Source organism: Bremia lactucae, linkage group LG7 (assembly GCF_004359215.1).
Source record: "Bremia lactucae strain SF5 linkage group LG7, whole genome shotgun sequence".
Classification (NCBI taxonomy): domain Eukaryota; phylum Oomycota; class Peronosporomycetes; order Peronosporales; family Peronosporaceae; genus Bremia; species Bremia lactucae.
Window position 1 is genome coordinate 3740542 of NC_090616.1, and position 18727 is coordinate 3759268.

Below are 18727 nucleotides of genomic sequence, written 5' to 3' on the forward strand. Positions count from 1 at the left end.
CACAGTCCCCGTTAAGTACACTTGGTGAACTTAAGGGGATGGTCAATTACTAAATAATAGGAATTAGACTCAGCACTCGGGTGTGGTGCACATTTGTGACCAACCCTTGTGTATGTGATGCACATAGTGCATTCACATTAGGAGGGATGACGGCTAGCGTCATCCGTTACGCGAGATATCTGGAAAGATATGCTCGCAATATCTATTAAGTTTTATTTGTAGAGATGACATTTTATTTGGTAAAAAAATAGGTATTTATATTCAATACGACTAAATATAAATCAGTCTGAAAACTACTTCCTACTTGATAAGTGCGCACGAGGAGCCAAATTACCGCTCCCGTGACGACTCTTAATCACAGTACTTAGTGAGTTCGATGAGGTCGCTAACGCGCCCACCACAACTACCTCACTGCACGCAAGAGAAGCAGGTTAAACCGCTTCCTCGCTGTGCTAGGGTGTGTGTCTAAGTAGAGCGTGGCCGCATTACGATGTGCCCGCCTCGCCGCCGTCGTCCATTCTTACATAAAAAGGTCATTTTAGTGTCAACAGGAGACTTGCTATCAGTGTTCAACAAATTGACTTTTAAACACAGCTGCACATCAGGTTATAACTGGAAAAAACACATCGCAGTGGAGAAATTTACGTTATTCGAATGAATAGCTATCCAATTTCACCCCAGTATCTGGCAAAATATCAGCTTTTGCAATGAAGTAGTGTCTTTAGGAATGAGACCAGAACAGAAAAAGTATGTTGCACAATGGTGTTAACCTTTGGAAACACCTTGTTCTCACAAATTTAAGGAGATCGAAAATATGAAGGATACGCTGAAATAAGTAATTTTCATGAGCAATGACATCTTAATTGGGCATCAGACGCAACCGTAGGCAATAATCTTGCTATTATTTATTTGATCCACCTTATTTAATCTACGTTACTTATTATGGATTTTTTTCGGGCAGCAAATAATAAAGTTGAGGCCATCGATGTCAAATCGAACTTGTTTGAATTACAGTTGAAGGGATTATCAGGTGACCTATTCAAAATCATGCTTGCTCAAATTACCCGGATGGTGGAGGGCTATAGCACAGTGGCGGAGATGGGAGCCCCGGAATTACACATAAAAACTCGCGGCTGTCCCCAAGGTTCCCGTGACCTACCAAAAACCACGTAACGGGACCTATCCAAGTTTGAGCATTTAAAAAGGCAATATTTCTAAAGAAAGGGAATGTGGGTGCTGTGGTCAGCTAGGGTGCTAAAAACGAACCTGTCAGTCTGCGAAAGTTAGAAGAAGTTAAAAACCAAATACATTCTTTGCACGGATGGATACCCATAAAAAGGTTGTTTAGCTCGTCGGACCTCTTTGATGGGTCTCTATGTTAACTGGTTGCAAACATTATACTTTCGTCGAAATTGTCCGTGGTGGATGTTAATGCCGATGAAAATTGTACTTACCGAGCACTCGCTGTTTCGTTGAAAAGATTGGAAGATGATCGGGAGTGTGTAGAATCCGACCTATTACATGAAATTGCTGGACGGCGTGAGTTGTACGATCGGCAAGCACAGGAACTTTTTGCTGATTTTGCAAGACTGTGGAGATTATTTGCTAAGGATGAATAAGCCCGGTAGACATTGAGTATTGGAAGCGGATGCGTCAGCATAGGGATGCTGTAATGGGGCACACATCGGTTGGAGAACCGTCGTTGTGGTACATTTACTTTATGGGTAATATACCGATCTATCTAATTTTAAAATAATAAGTTACTTTAATCCCATTTATTATAGGTAGCAAATGTGGTCGCCGCCAGATATAAATCTCGCGGCCAAAATCTATTTTAATTAGCTAGGGTAAGTTTTTTTTTAGTTTAAATAATTAAATAAAGTGCACTTCCCCTTTTGATCTTAAAGCGTTAAGTGCCTTCCTAAGGCTTGCGCATTGATCTGTAAGAGATAGAAGCCTTTCTACGGTATATCCTCTTGGGCACTGCCACTTGGTTCTACGAACCCCTGAATCCCTTGACCTAGGATTCCTTAAGCTTTAATAACTTGTACGACTCCCTGAGTTGTTAAACACATTAGTTTAATGGAACTAAGTGACTTTCTGAGTCTGAAAGTCTTCCTCTGACTTTAAAAGAGATGAAGCTCCGCTACACCTGGGAGCACTCGTAGTCAATCTACGCCTGAGTCTTTGCAAGACTAAACCCTCACGAAAATGAAAGAGGATCCAGAATTCTCAGCATCGCAACGCGCCGCTTATGACAAGCTCAAAACCTTATTTGGGCTTAAGTACGTGGTATTTATTATCTCACAGGGACCAGAGGTCCTACATGCAAGGCTTGAAGCCTTTATGCGGTACGAAACCTACCTGATCGGTCAGGTACAGGACCACTTAGCGGCATCTATGCCAACTCGGTACATCTCTGTATCTGACTCAGAGCCGAGGGCTCGCCCTCTAACTGTAAGTGTAATGGCACTTGAGGAAAAAAGGGAGAAAATCTCCCATTTAGAATTAAGCAGATGGAAATGTCCATTGATTCTGCCTTGTTCTTAACAGAACGGCAAAAGGTGGCTATGGCCATTTCCAAACTTGGAGGTAGAGCCATGGAGTGGGCACTATCGTGCAGCACGTCCATAAACGAAGCTAATCCCTAATGAAATGTGCTGAAATAGCATATGACCAGCATGTTTGCACCGCCTGACCAGGCTTTTCGCATGCGAGCACGGTTCCTAGCGACTCGACAGGGTAAAAGAACCCTAGGGGACTTTATCGGGAGTTAGGAACTTTCATTGCATCTATGCATAAAGACCCGGTGCAAGTAGCATTTGTAGTAACCATCTTTATGGGGGGTCTCAATGAGGGCGTTGCCCGGACGGAATTATTCCGATCTCATCCGGCTACATTTGAAGAGGCAGTTGCCATAGCGCTAGGCGCCGAGTTTGACTTTAAGGCTGCTCGCGTCAGCACGCCTGTTTACCGAACAAGCTCTTCGAGCACATGGGTTCCGTCTAATAGAGTGGAACCCATGGATTTAAGCCTCGTTGACGAAGGAGAAGAAGAGGCTCTTCAAGCTGTGGGACAGCATAAGACCATCCGTAAATATTATATGTGCGGAAGCACGAAACATTCACCTCCAGCCTGCCCTCAAGGAGGTGAGAATAAACAGAACCTAGCCCCAATTGTCTCGGTGCTTAATGGCACGGGGCGAGAGTACAAGCCTGGCTTGCTAGTCGCTCAAGTGACTGTAAAGGGCTTTGATAAGCCGTGGTCAATTTTAATCGACTCAGGAGAGTCTTGCAATTATGCTCGATGCCTTTCTCTTAGAGGAACTCAACAATACGTTGAGGCGTCTAAAGCGCATGAAGGGGTGATACAATTACTGTTCGCTTAGCGACTGGGACTCGTATCACTGTTCAAAAAATTCCATTGAATTTAGATATGAAGTTTCTGGACTTTGACAGTATAATATGCTGTCTCGTGTTTGATTTGTATTCGAGATATGACCTCATCCTTGGTATGGCCTGGTTAGAAGACCATGAGCCATGGACCGATTGGAGGTCTAAGACCTTAGGCGCCACGCGCGATGTTCCTAGCAAAGTTTTGGAGAGTCATGAACCCATCTTTGCTAGGCAACAAAAGCGCTATTGGTGTGGATCATTGAACTAGTCCTTCAGTGTTTTAGACTTGGCATGTCTGAGTTAGTAAACTCTAATGTTAAAAACAGTAATTCTTAGCCCTACCTAGCAGAAATTAGTGGAACGGCACGTACTCCGTCGATTGACACTCGTTTTAATGACGATTCACTGAATACTGAAAGTTTTGTTGGCCTAAGGTCGAGTCATCAAGGGTGTAATATCCCTGAGATCCGTGAAGTAGCACGTCTAAGTCCACCGAGTATGGTCGGCCGAGGTGGCATCATACTGAGTGTCAGTAGTGACACTATTGGCGATTTACCAGGGCATTTTGGGTCAAATTCTCCCAATGCACGTGAAGCTACACGTAAACGCTCGCTGGATAAGAAAGTTGAGTTACCTAACTCCTTGTCGGATGTCAAATTAGACACCATGTCTTGTATAGAACCAACACAGGCTGGAAAACCCGGTGACGTGAATGTCCCGGCCTCTGAGAGGCGTATTATTTCCACTCCAAGACAGGATGGACACGAAGCGTGTATACCCTCACAAAGTGATACGAGTGAGCAATTACATACGCTTGTAAATGGTGGAATCGGTAACATTGAAAGGGAAGTTAGCCTTGTGGCAATCCCTTCGTTACATGCTCTTCTAGAGCTAGACGATATGTCTATTGATGAGTGCGGTCGAGTCTTAAAGGCTGGATTCTTATCGGAAATGGTGGTCATTCGACCAACATTTGAATTAAACTCATCGTCTCTTCTAGACGAAGCTGTCCTGGATGACACAAAAGCTGCACTTAGTGCGCGAAATAAGTCGTCGATATACAAATCCCTCTTATTGCTTGATTAAGGAATTCCAAGATGTGATATGTAATAATCCAACATTGTTTTACCTCCGGATAGAGGTGTTCGTCATGAAATTGACTTGGTTCCGGGTACCAAAATACTGTGTCACACGACAATGGCCTTTACCAAGGGAGCAGTGTGACGTCATTGACGATTTCTTCCGTGCTAAACACGAGGCCGGAATGGTACGAGAGAACAATCTCCTCATTCGATACCGACATTTTGTGTCAAAAAGCCAAATGGTAAATGGCGCATTGTACATGCTTATAATAAGCTGTATACTGTCACTATACCAGCACAAACCCTTAAACCTAGAAAGGATGTTCTTCAATTCAATATGGTGGGATGTACAATGCACCGTGCACTTGACTTTCTCGATGGTTAATGCGAGCTAGGGATGTCCCGCTTACAGCGGTTAGCACCTCGAGCGGTATGTTATGGGAGTGGTTAATTATGCCACAAGGGCTTTCCAACGCCTCGAAAACATTTAATCGTCTAGTTACGCACTTTTACGCCCTCATCGAGGTTATGCACAGACATATCTCGATGACATCTTTGTGAATAGTCGTGCGGAGCAGGTTTGGTCGGATATGGAAAATATTAAGACCATTTCCGAGCAGTGCTCGAGTGTATGCTCACAAATAAATTGTATGCCAATGCATCTGAATGCACTTTTGGCGCAGACAAAATAGCGTTTTTAGGATGCTTTATTGGAAAGCGAGCCGATAGAGTTGATCCCGCTGAGGTGAAAGCCATAGTAGATTGGCCGGTTCCTAAAAACCAAAAGGATTTGCCTGAGTGGTCGGGTCTCGCCAATTACTAACACAAATATACGCGAAAATTACGCTGATATGGCTAGGCCATTATCCAATCTCCTTATAAAGGATCCAGAATGGTGCTGAACTAGCACCGAAAATAATGCTTTTCGAGCACTTAAGGATAGTCTTATCCATGCCCCGATTCTGGCACTGCTAAATCCAAATTGGTGTTTCAGTGTCGTCTGTGACGCATCAGATTTTGCCTTTGGCAGTGCTCTGTTACAAACAGATGTTGATGGGCATGAACGTGTTATCGCGCTCGAGTCTAGACAGCTTAAAGCTGCGGAAAAGATCTATTCAGTTCATGACAAAGAGTTACTTGCTATAAAGTATGCTCTCGTCAAATTCAGAGTTCATCTGCTCGGCTCGAAGCCGTTTGTGATATATACAGATCACGCGTCATTACGCACGGCGACTAAGTCGCCCTATCTCTCACAGAGATCGGCCCGATGGCTATCCTTTTTTGCGGAATACAAACTTCGAGGTGAAGTATAAACCCGGCAAGCAAATGCTTTGGCCGATGCGTTATCACGCAGACCAGATTATGAGCTTTCTCATTTACAATTATCTCGTCGCCTATTCCTGAATTAATCCGCTCGGTTTACGCCAAGGATGAACAGTGTGTAGCTCTGCTACGATCTCTAAAGAACTCGGATTCAGGTACTTAATTACCGGCACGTTTGCGTGCAAGGTTACATCGACTTTCTATCGATAACAACCTGATGCTTTATTGCACAGACATCGCGGACCCTCCGCGTGTCGTTGTTCCTCATGATGAGGGTTTGAAGTACCGAATCCGCTATGAGGCACACGATACAGTCCTTGGTGTTCATGTCGGTAGAGAAAAGACCAACGGCTCTATAAGCCAGAGTTATTGGTGGCCCAAACTTTATAAATGGGTCAGCACATATGTTTGCACATGCGAAAGTTGCCAACGGGTTAAGCCCTCGGCCCATGCTGCTGCACCACTGGCGAGTCTTCCCGTCCCCATAGGCTGCTGGGGGCCACGCGTTTCATTAACGATACTACTGCGTGGTTCAGGGCTTGGTGGGGGGTGAATTAGCCGATAGGCTTGCTGATATCAGCCCTTTTACCGTCTTGCGCCGAGACAGGCAGTCGTGCCGCAGATTGCTGCATCCTTACCAGGATATCCAATTGGCCCTGTAAGCGAGGCTGCTGACGCTTCAGCGTTGAAAGACGGTCCTGAACCGCCTCAAAAGAGCTCTCAACCCGAGCAAGGACCTCACGAAGGAGTTGCACCTCGTGCCGTAGAGCATCAATGCTTACGCCGAAATTTCGGCCTCCTCCCGGGAACCTTCAGTTTCGTGCGGTGAAACTTTTAAAGCGACGTCGTCGTAGGGCCAATACCAGTATCTGGTGAAGTTACTAGGGAACCCCTCTTCTGAAAACTCTTGGTAATTCGAGGTACCTCTTCGGCAAGATTGCACGTACGCCGTAGACGTTTTTGAGCGCCAAGCTCAGGGCTAACTCGCGTCAAACGACGCTTCCCACCACTAAACGTGGGATAGGATGGATCTATAGCCTTAGTGCGGCTTCGATCCATGGTTGTACGGTCAGCCGAAGCACTGAAATATCGGCTAGGCCTTTCTTCGTTTTGTAGCATAAATGCCGATGTAACTGGCCTTTGGCCTTAAGCTTAGCGAAATCGAAGCAAAGCTTCCGTTCCAAACGAACATCACCTCTATCCGCAGACTATCTGATATTCCAGACATTACGAAGTCAGCGGGCCCGGTGGTGCCAGTTCTCAAATGAGACTTCGTTTTCACTCCTTGTTTCGTTTGGAAACAAAACGATCGGAATTTCCCTCGTGGAGTCACCGAAGCCCCACGGGCTTGATCACGTAGACGCGTCCGATACTGGCTTCGGGTCATTACCTTTGGCGTAAGGTATTGCTCATGAAGAGCGTCGCGGGCAGCGATCTCATTCGGCGTCCTCGCCGGGTCACCGGAGATCCAGATGGCCAAGCTACGACCCGCTATCTCTTTGAGATACTCGTCCGCACTAAGCGGAGTGAATCTATATTCACTATGAGCTTTAGCTTTCGCTATCTCGGCAGCTCGACGACGAGCTCTTTCCTCTTTTGGATTTGCCCGCTCTTGCTCTATATCAAGCGGATACGTAATGATGTTGAACTCAGGGTCCTGTGTCCTGCTCAATGCATTTAAGACATGAGTGGCACCACGTTCTGGGAACGAATTCGGGGCCCGCCGACGTTTATCTGGAGAAGAAGGCGTGTAAGAGCGACGCTCTTTCTCCTCATCCTCTGATGAAGAGTGACTTTCAAAGTCCACCATCCCCTCATCGTCGAGGAAGGTACTAAGAGTCTGTGACTCGCGCTTGATTGTTATGAGACAAAGGAAAGAAAACACAACCGAACGGTTAGGTGTTTAAGTTCCAACCTCAAAGAGGAAATGAAGCGAATGTTGTCACTCGGTATCAACAGTCTGATGGGGGAGGGGCACACATCGATTTGAGAACCGTTGTTGTGGTATCTTTACTTTATGGGTAATATACCCTTTTATCTAATTTCAAAATATTAAGTTACTTAAATCCCATTTAGTATGGGTAACAAATGTGTCGCCGCCAGATATAAATCTGGCGGCTAAAATCTATTTTTGATTAGCTAGGGTAAGGTTGTTAGATTTAATTAATTAAACAAAGTGCAGTTCCCCTTTTGATCTTAAAGCGTTAAGTGCCTTTCTAAGGCTTGCGCATTGATGTGTAAGAGATAGAAGCCTTTCTAAGGTATATCCTCTTTAGGCACTATTTGCCACTTGGTTTTACGAACCCCTCAATTCCTTGAACTAGGATTCCTTAAGCTTTAATAGCTTGTACGACTCCCTGAGTTGTTTGACCCATTAGTTCAATAGAACTAAGTGACAATTTGAGTCCGAAAGTATTCTTCTGACTTTAGGAGCGAGGTGGCTCCGCTACACCTGGTAGCACTCGTAGTCAATCTATGCCTGAGTCTTTACAAGACTAATTTCTCACGAAAATGGAAGAGATTCCAGAACTGTCAGAAGCGCAACGCGCCGCTTTTGACAAGCTCAAAGCCTTATTCGGGCTTGAGCACGTGGAATTTAATATCTCCCAGGGACCAGAGGTCCTGCATGCAAGGCTTGAAGCTTTCATGCGGTAGCAAGCCTCCCTGATCGGTCAGGTGTAGGACTATCTAGCGGCATCTTTGCCAACCCGGTACATCTCTGTACCTGACTCAGAGCCAAGGGCTCGCCCTGTAACTTGAAATGTGAAGACATTTGAGGGATCAGAGGGAGAAAAACTCCCCTTTTGGATTAAGCAGATGGAAATGTCCATTGATTCCGCCTTGTTCTTAACAGAACGGCAAAAGGTGGCTATGGCCATTTCCATACTTGGGGGTAGAGCCATGAAGTGGGCACTATCGTGCAGCACATCCATAAACGACGCTTTCCCTCATGGGATTCCGTGAAACAGCAAATGACCAGCATGTTTGCACCGCCAGATCATGCTTTTCGCATGCGAGCACGGCTCCTAGCGACTCGACAGGGTAAAAGAATCTTAGGGGACTTTGTCCAGGAGTTGAGAACTCTCATTGCATTTTTGCATTAAGACCCGGTGCAAGAAGCAATTGTAGTGACCATCTTTATGGGGGGTCTCAATGAGGGCGTTGCCCGGACGAAATTGTTCCGATCTGATCCGGCTACGTTCGAAGAGGCAGCTGCCACAGCGCTATGCGCCGAGTTTGACTTTAAGTCTGCTCGCGTTAGCACGCCTGTCTACCGAACAAGCTCTTCGAGAACATGGGTTCCGTCTAATAGAGCGGAACCTATGGATTTAAGCCTCGTTGAGGAAGGCGAAGAGGCTCTTTAAGCTGTAGAACAGCAGAAGACCATCCGTAGATGTTATATGTGCGGAAGAACGAAACATTTACGCCCTGCCTGCCCTCTTCGAAATTTGCGTTAAGCTCGAAAGAGCTCCAACTCCGACCTATACGACATCTGGTACGGTGCGGGAAAACATCGATACCGCCCTACTGGGGAAGACCTAGGCTCTGTTAAGCCTCCGGGAGGTGAGAATAAACAGAACCTAGCCTCAATTAGCTCGGTGCTCAATGGCACGGGGCGAGAGTACAAGCCTGGCTTGCTAGTCGCTCAAGCGACTGTTAAGGGCTTTGATAAGCCGTGGTCAATTTTAATTGACTCGGAAGCGTCTTGCAATAATGCTCGACGCCTTTCCCTTGAAGGAATTCAACAATACGTTGAGGCGCCTAGAGCGCATGAAGGTGATACAATCACTGTTCGCTTAGCGACTGGGACTCGTGTCACTGTTCCTAAAGTTCCATTGAACTTAGGTATAAAGTTTCTGGACTTTGACAGTATGGAACGCTGTCTCGTCCTTGATTTAGATTCGAGATATGATCTCATCCTTGGTATGGCCTGGCTAGAACACCATGAGCCATGGATTGATTAGAGGTCTAAGACCTTAGGCGCCACGCGCAATGTTCTTAGCAAAGTTTTGGAGAGTCATGAGCCCACCTTTGCTAGGCAACAAAAGCGCTATTGGCTCGGATCATTGAATGAGTCTGTCAGTGTATTAGACATTGGCATGTCTAAGTTAATAAACTATAATGCTTAAAACATTAATTCTGAGCCCGACTCAGCAGAAACAAGTGAAACGGCACGTACTCCGTCGTGTGATACTCGTTAGAATAACGATATACTAAATGCTGAAAGCATTGTTGGCCTAAGGCCAGGATGATGGCGCATTATTGCCCATCCAAACTTCTCTCGTTGCTCACAACATGGAGACAGCAAAGTTTTCTAATGCTGTCTCGTCGTCTGCGCTGGATAGCGCAGCGACCATTCATGAGAGCGCTGCTCATAAAAGCGCAGCCGCTTCTCCGTTGGATAAAGCCACAACGCCTTATGCTCAGACCATTATCCATAATGGTTGGCCGAATCATCATGGGTGCAATATCCCTGAGATACGCGGAGTGGCACGTCTAAGTCCACCGAGTATGGTCGGCCGAGGTGGCATCATACTGAGTGTCAGTAGTGACACTGTTGGCGGTTCGCCAGGACCTCAAGGGTGCAATATACCTGAGATACGTGGAGTGGCACGTTTAAGTCCACCGAGTGTGGTCGGCCGAGGTGGCACCATACTGAGTGTCAATAGTGACACTAATGGCGGTTCGCCAGGGCATTTTAAGTCAAACCCTCCTAATGCACGTGAAGCGACACGTAAACGTTCGCTGGATAAGCAAGTTGAGATACCTAACTCCTTTTCGGATGTCGAATTAGACACCATGTCTGATATAGAACCAATACGGGCTGGAAAACCCGGGGACGTGAATGTCCCGGCCTCTAAGAGGCGTAATGTCTCTACTCCAAGACAGGGGAGACGCGAAGAGTTTATACCCTCACAAAGTGTACGTGTGATCAATTACATACGCCTGTAAATGGTGTAACCGATAACATTGAGGGGGAAGTTAGCCTTGCGGCAATCCCCTCGTTACATGCTTTTTTAGAGCTAGACGAAATGTCTATTGATGAGTGCGGTCGAGCCTTAAAAGCTGGTGACTTATCTGAAATGGTCATTCGACCTATGGTTGAGTTAAACTCATCGTCACTTCTAGACGAAGCTTTCCTGGATGACACAAAAGCTGCACTTAGTGCGCGAAATGGATCATCGATCCTTAAAGATACGGATCCCTTTTATTCCTTGATTAAGGAATTCCAAGATGTGGTATGTAATAACCCACCATAAGTTTTACCTCCGGATAGAGGTGTTCGTCATGAAATTGACTTGGTTCCAGGAACCAAATACTGTGTCACAAGACAATGGCCTTTACTAAAGGAGCAGTGTGACGTCATTGACGATTTCTTCCGTGCTAAGCACGAGGCAGGAATGGTACGAGAGAGCAAATCTCCTCATCCGACATTTTGTGGCAAAAAGTCAATTGGTAAATGGCGCATTGTACATGCTTATAATAAGCTTAATGCTGCAACTATACCAGCACAAACCCCCATTCGTAGAAAGGATTTTCTTCAAGATAATATGGTGGGATGCACAATGTACAGTGCATTGGACTTAGTCGATGGCTACTACCAATTGCTCATGCGAGCTAGCGATATCCCGCTTACAGCGGCTAGCACCCCAAGCGGCATGTTATGGGAGTGGCTGGTTATGCCACAAGGGCTTTCCAACGCCCCGGCAACATTTAATCGTCTAGTGACGCAACTGTTTCGCCCACCCCCCCTCATCGAGGTTATGCACAGACTTATTTCGATGACATTTTTGTCCATAGTCGTGCGGAGCAGGGTCGGTCGGATATGGAAAACCATTTAGACCATTTGCGAGCAGTGCTCGAGTGCATGCGCACAAACAAATTGTATGCCAATGCATCTAAATGCATTTTTGGCGCAGACGAAATTCCTTTTTTAGGATGCTTCATTGGAAAGCGAGGCCTTAGAGCGGATCCCGCTAAGGTAAAAGCCATAGTAGATTGGCCGGTTCCTAAAAACCAAAAGGATTTGCGTAAGTGGTTGGGTCTCGCCAATTATTTACACAAATATAGCGAAAATTACGCTGATATGGCTAGGCCATTATCTAATCTCCTTAAAAAGGATACAGAATGGTGCTGGACTAGCACCGAAAATAATGCTTTTCGAGCAGTTAAGGATAGTCTTATCCATGCCCCGATTCTGGCACTGCCAAACCCAAATTGGCCTTTCAGTGTCGTCTGTGACGCATCAGATTTTGCCATTGGCAGTGCTCTGTTACAAACAGATGTTGATGGGCATGAACGTGTTATTGCGTTCGAGTCTAGACAGCTTAAAGCTGCGGAAAAGAACTACCCAGTTCATGACAAAGAGTTACTTGCTATAAAGTATGCTCTCGTCAAATTCAGAGTTCATCTGCTCGGCTCGAAGCCGTTTGTGATATATACAGATCACGCGTCATTACGCACGGCGACTAAGTCGCCCTATCTCTCACAGAGATCGGCCCGATGGCTATCCTTTTTTGCGGAATACAAACTTCGAGGTGAAGTATAAACCCGGCAAGCAAATGCTTTGGCCGATGCGTTATCACGCAGACCAGATTATGAGCTTTCTCATTTACAATTATCTCGTCGCCTATTCCTGAATTAATCCGCTCGGTTTACGCCAAGGATGAACAGTGTGTAGCTCTGCTACGATCTCTAAAGAACTCGGATTCAGGTACTTAATTACCGGCACGTTTGCGTGCAAGGTTACATCGACTTTCTATCGATAACAACCTGATGCTTTATTGCACAGACATCGCGGACCCTCCGCGTGTCGTTGTTCCTCATGATGAGGGTTTGAAGTACCGAATCCGCTATGAGGCACACGATACAGTCCTTGGTGTTCATGTCGGTAGAGAAAAGACCAACGGCTCTATAAGCCAGAGTTATTGGTGGCCCAAACTTTATAAATGGGTCAGCACATATGTTTGCACATGCGAAAGTTGCCAACGGGTTAAGCCCTCGGCCCATGCTGCTGCACCACTGGCGAGTCTTCCCGTCCCCATAGGCTGCTGGGGGCCACGCGTTTCATTAACGATACTACTGCGTGGTTCAGGGCTTGGTGGGGGGTGAATTAGCCGATAGGCTTGCTGATATCAGCCCTTTTACCGTCTTGCGCCGAGACAGGCAGTCGTGCCGCAGATTGCTGCATCCTTACCAGGATATCCAATTGGCCCTGTAAGCGAGGCTGCTGACGCTTCAGCGTTGAAAGACGGTCCTGAACCGCCTCAAAAGAGCTCTCAACCCGAGCAAGGACCTCACGAAGGAGTTGCACCTCGTGCCGTAGAGCATCAATGCTTACGCCGAAATTTCGGCCTCCTCCCGGGAACCTTCAGTTTCGTGCGGTGAAACTTTTAAAGCGACGTCGTCGTAGGGCCAATACCAGTATCTGGTGAAGTTACTAGGGAACCCCTCTTCTGAAAACTCTTGGTAATTCGAGGTACCTCTTCGGCAAGATTGCACGTACGCCGTAGACGTTTTTGAGCGCCAAGCTCAGGGCTAACTCGCGTCAAACGACGCTTCCCACCACTAAACGTGGGATAGGATGGATCTATAGCCTTAGTGCGGCTTCGATCCATGGTTGTACGGTCAGCCGAAGCACTGAAATATCGGCTAGGCCTTTCTTCGTTTTGTAGCATAAATGCCGATGTAACTGGCCTTTGGCCTTAAGCTTAGCGAAATCGAAGCAAAGCTTCCGTTCCAAACGAACATCACCTCTATCCGCAGACTATCTGATATTCCAGACATTACGAAGTCAGCGGGCCCGGTGGTGCCAGTTCTCAAATGAGACTTCGTTTTCACTCCTTGTTTCGTTTGGAAACAAAACGATCGGAATTTCCCTCGTGGAGTCACCGAAGCCCCACGGGCTTGATCACGTAGACGCGTCCGATACTGGCTTCGGGTCATTACCTTTGGCGTAAGGTATTGCTCATGAAGAGCGTCGCGGGCAGCGATCTCATTCGGCGTCCTCGCCGGGTCACCGGAGATCCAGATGGCCAAGCTACGACCCGCTATCTCTTTGAGATACTCGTCCGCACTAAGCGGAGTGAATCTATATTCACTATGAGCTTTAGCTTTCGCTATCTCGGCAGCTCGACGACGAGCTCTTTCCTCTTTTGGATTTGCCCGCTCTTGCTCTATATCAAGCGGATACGTAATGATGTTGAACTCAGGGTCCTGTGTCCTGCTCAATGCATTTAAGACATGAGTGGCACCACGTTCTGGGAACGAATTCGGGGCCCGCCGACGTTTATCTGGAGAAGAAGGCGTGTAAGAGCGACGCTCTTTCTCCTCATCCTCTGATGAAGAGTGACTTTCAAAGTCCACCATCCCCTCATCGTCGAGGAAGGTACTAAGAGTCTGTGACTCGCGCTTGATTGTTATGAGACAAAGGAAAGAAAACACAACCGAACGGTTAGGTGTTTAAGTTCCAACCTCAAAGAGGAAATGAAGCGAATGTTGTCACTCGGTATCAACAGTCTGATGGGGGAGGGGCACACATCGATTTGAGAACCGTTGTTGTGGTATCTTTACTTTATGGGTAATATACCCTTTTATCTAATTTCAAAATATTAAGTTACTTAAATCCCATTTAGTATGGGTAACAAATGTGTCGCCGCCAGATATAAATCTGGCGGCTAAAATCTATTTTTGATTAGCTAGGGTAAGGTTGTTAGATTTAATTAATTAAACAAAGTGCAGTTCCCCTTTTGATCTTAAAGCGTTAAGTGCCTTTCTAAGGCTTGCGCATTGATGTGTAAGAGATAGAAGCCTTTCTAAGGTATATCCTCTTTAGGCACTATTTGCCACTTGGTTTTACGAACCCCTCAATTCCTTGAACTAGGATTCCTTAAGCTTTAATAGCTTGTACGACTCCCTGAGTTGTTTGACCCATTAGTTCAATAGAACTAAGTGACAATTTGAGTCCGAAAGTATTCTTCTGACTTTAGGAGCGAGGTGGCTCCGCTACAGATGCATTCGCTAATGCATACAAGCGCCAGTTTTCTTCTACACGGCATCTGGAACCGGCACAATGTCTCTTTACTCTTGGGTGCCTCCAAACAATCAACAGCGTTGTGTATTGCCTTTGTCAATGAAAACAAACACGTGTCTGTTATGTTGCAACCTCAGCATCCAGCTCCGCTCATCGCTGCGCGTTGGAGAAGAGTTACTTCCTCGGACGCCCTAGCATGACAAGAATTATTCAATACAACCTTTGAATTGATAGGCGCAAAGATCTGCCTCTCTGCACCCGCCAGTCACCATTGAATAGTTTAATCTTAGACAGCTTGTTTTATCCGCTAATGTACAAGTGCAGTAGATGTGAAGATTCATGGAAGCTAGTCGAACGCAAATACTACTGAATTTGTAACAGGCTAAATTTGCCCTACGTTACACAAACTCGTTAAATACACCAAGTGCACTTAACGGAATGGTCAATTACTTCATGTGAAGTACTTAGACCTGCCACTCTGGTGTGGTTCACATAGTGACCCACCCTTGTGTATGTGATGCACATAGTTGAATTCACATTAGAAGGGATGACGGCTAGCGTCATCCGTAATCGGGGGTGTTCAGAATTATACGCTCGCAATGTAGGGATGCATATCTACAGAGGTGGCGTCCATTGATTGAATAAACGGTTTTATATTTAATTCGATTAAATTTGAATCAGTCTTAAAAGTACTTCCTCGTTAACGAGTGCGCACATGAAGCCGGATTACTGGTTACTGACACGCTCCGAGAGACGGGTCCTAAGAAGTACTACCAGTGCTACCAAGTGTAGGCGGGCGCTACTGATAACAGCCACGCTCTACTTATGCACGCACCTTCTAGCACAGTGTAAAAGCGTTTAAAGCCTCCTCTCACGTGCAATGAAGAAATTGATGAACGCCTAAGCGACCTTACAAAACGAATTAAGTTCCTTATGAAAAGAGTCGACGCGGAAGAGGATGAGCCTCGTATTAATTGGCACATTTCCCTCACCTCTCCGAACATCATCGGGAGTTGGTGAGCACATGGCGCAGGGACTTGGTGAACAAGCCATTACCAGGCTCTTGGGTAGTCCTCTTGAGCAACATGTTGCTCAGTTGGAGCAGTTTGACGCATTCGTGCTCGGACAGCGGAGAGCCGCGTCCGAGGCACAAAGCGATGCTGAGGCGGCGTCCGTCACTCAGGCTCCGGATGAGCTGAGGCGAGAGCAGACTTGGAGCGAGGCTCTCAACAGAACTGTTGAGATGCTCTCCGCCCGCCCGTATCAGCCGAGGCCCGTTCGCACCCAAGTTCGATAAAAATGCAGCGCGGACGGTTGTCCATTGGATGTTAGCCGTGTAGCAATGCGGTGTGGCATAGCTCATCGAAAACAACACCCGGATGGTGTCGTACATCATGTCGCATTTGCGCGGCAAGGCCTCAGAGTAGACTTACTCGGCGCTTATGGCAGACTGAAATGCTTTTCCAACATGGGCTATCGTTAAGGAAAAGCTTTGCTCCATGACCAGCCGCCGAAAAACGAGGTGTTGCTTGAGGCGCGCCGACAAGTGAAGCGATTTCTGCAAGAATATGTGCAGGAGATGAAATATCTACCCAGCTTGTGCAGACTAAAGTAGTTGATAGGACGAAGACATGCAGTCATGCGTCTGAGTGTCCTACACAGAGCCAAAAGCTTGTGGCAGTAGACGGTGATCTGACAGGAAGTCAAGCGTCGCATGATCCGGCACAGTGCATGGGCCTGGTGCGGTTGAGAGGGGTGCGTAAGCCGAGAGATCAACGGCATCCGCTTCCACAAAGGTCGTGGTGACACGAAAAACGATTACCCGATAAATAAGGACGATCAATGGCACGTCAAAACGAGTGATCTTTGGACCAGTACCCGGAAAAAGAGACGGGCCTTAATTCAAGGTGTTTGAATCCGTCGAAGATAAATTGGCCGAGGCATCCTCAGTTGAGGTGCTCCATCACGTCTTAAAATCTGCCGCGGAGATAGAGAAACTCCCGGAGATGTCGCGGGATCTGTCCTGTCCAAACTTAAGAAAGGAAAAGTCGCACGATGTAGTCGCACTAGTTCTAGACGAGAAATTAGTGGATTGTTGCTCGTCGTCCTCGGTGGATGAGAGCGTCCTAGAAACGGACAAAAATAAACGATAAATTGCTCAAAGCTGCGATGCCTTGTGATTCAGTCCGTTTTTTTCTCCTGTGGAAATATCGTGATAAAAAATAGTGCCGAGCCGTCGACATGCCAATAGGGTCATCGGGCACAAAAATGACCTCGAACCTGGCAACAAGTTTTGTGTGACGTTGCCGAAAGAACAATTCGATTATATCGATGAGTCCTTCGACAAAAGAGCCAGATGGGACATGCACGTGAAAGCAAGTCGCCTCACCGCAGCCCGACCTTCTGTGTGCATAAGGCCACAGGTGGATGGCGCGCGGTTCACGCTCACTTAAAGCCGAGCAAGGCCACCTTATCGGCGCAAACGCAGATCCCCGGATAAATGTTTTGCTGAACTGCATGGGTAGTCAGCTATCTTTTCCGCGTTAGAATTAAATGATGGCTACTATCAGGTACTCATGAGCGAGTCCGATGTAGCGAAAACGGCAGTAAGCACCCCAAGGGGTATGCTTTGGATGTGGCTTGATATGCCTTAAGGTTTAAAAAAAGCACCATCGACATTCAACCGAGGGGTGACTCACGTGATCCGTCAGCGCCGTGCGTACGCGCCCCATTACTTTGACGATGTATTCGTTCATAGTAGGGTCGAGGATGGGCTGAGCGAAATAGAGCTGCACAAGCGTCATTAAGACACCGTGTTGCAGACTCGGGAGGACGCCAAATGGTACGCCAACTTGCAAAAGCGTGTCGTACGGGTCTCCGAGATACCTGTGATGGGCTGCATCGTAGGGACACACGGTGTACGAGCAGACCCAGACAAGGTAAAGTCGGCAAAGGAATGGCCAATCCCACGACAAGTGAAAAATTTGCGCCTATTCAAAGGACTAGCTCATTACTTGCATAAGTATATGACGAATTATGCGGAGCGGACTAAGCCCTTGTCTGACCTCCATTAAAGGTAACAAGAATGGGTTTGGTCAAATGGACGGGAAGATGCGCTCACATCAGTGAAGCAATCTCTTGTAGAGGCACCGGTCTTAGCATTGCTAGACACGGATAAGCTCTTTAGTGTCGTCTGCGATGCAAGTACTTTTGCAATTGGCAGCGCGCTCATGCAAAACGATGACAATGGTGTTGACCGTGTCATATTTTATCAGTCCCGGCTTATGAAGCCGCGGAAAATAATTACCCTGTGCATGGCAAGAAGCTATTTTCAAAAATCTACTCGTGTTTAATTTGAGTGTACCTGTTGGGCACCGAACTATTTGTTGTTTAAACGGATCACGCATCACTGCCGACCGCAATAAAATCACAATACCTCTCGCCTAGAATGGCAAGATGGCTCACATCCTCTTCTGAATTCAATCCCAAGTTATATACAAGCCGGGTAAATCGAATGTCTAGACTGACGCGTCAATCGCAGACCAAACTTCGCGGCAATACACCAGAATAGTATGTCTCGTGCTAAGGCACAAGTTGAGTCGTCAACGTTGGCATCCATGCAGGCATACCACGTGACGAACTCCTTGACCTCCGAAATAAAGAAGAGATACAGTCAGGACGAACTTTGTCGCCTGCTGTTGAATCACTTTGGTGGACGAAAGGTCTCCCTTCCGTCGCACCTGAAGGCTAAGCTAAGTCGAATTAGCTACAGCGATGGCCCACGATGGCATCAGCTATCACATTTTTACCTCTTGAGAATCTATGTCCCTCAAGACACAAATCTCAAGCTGAAGATTCTCCACGAGCTCCATGATGCACCATCGAGTGGGCAT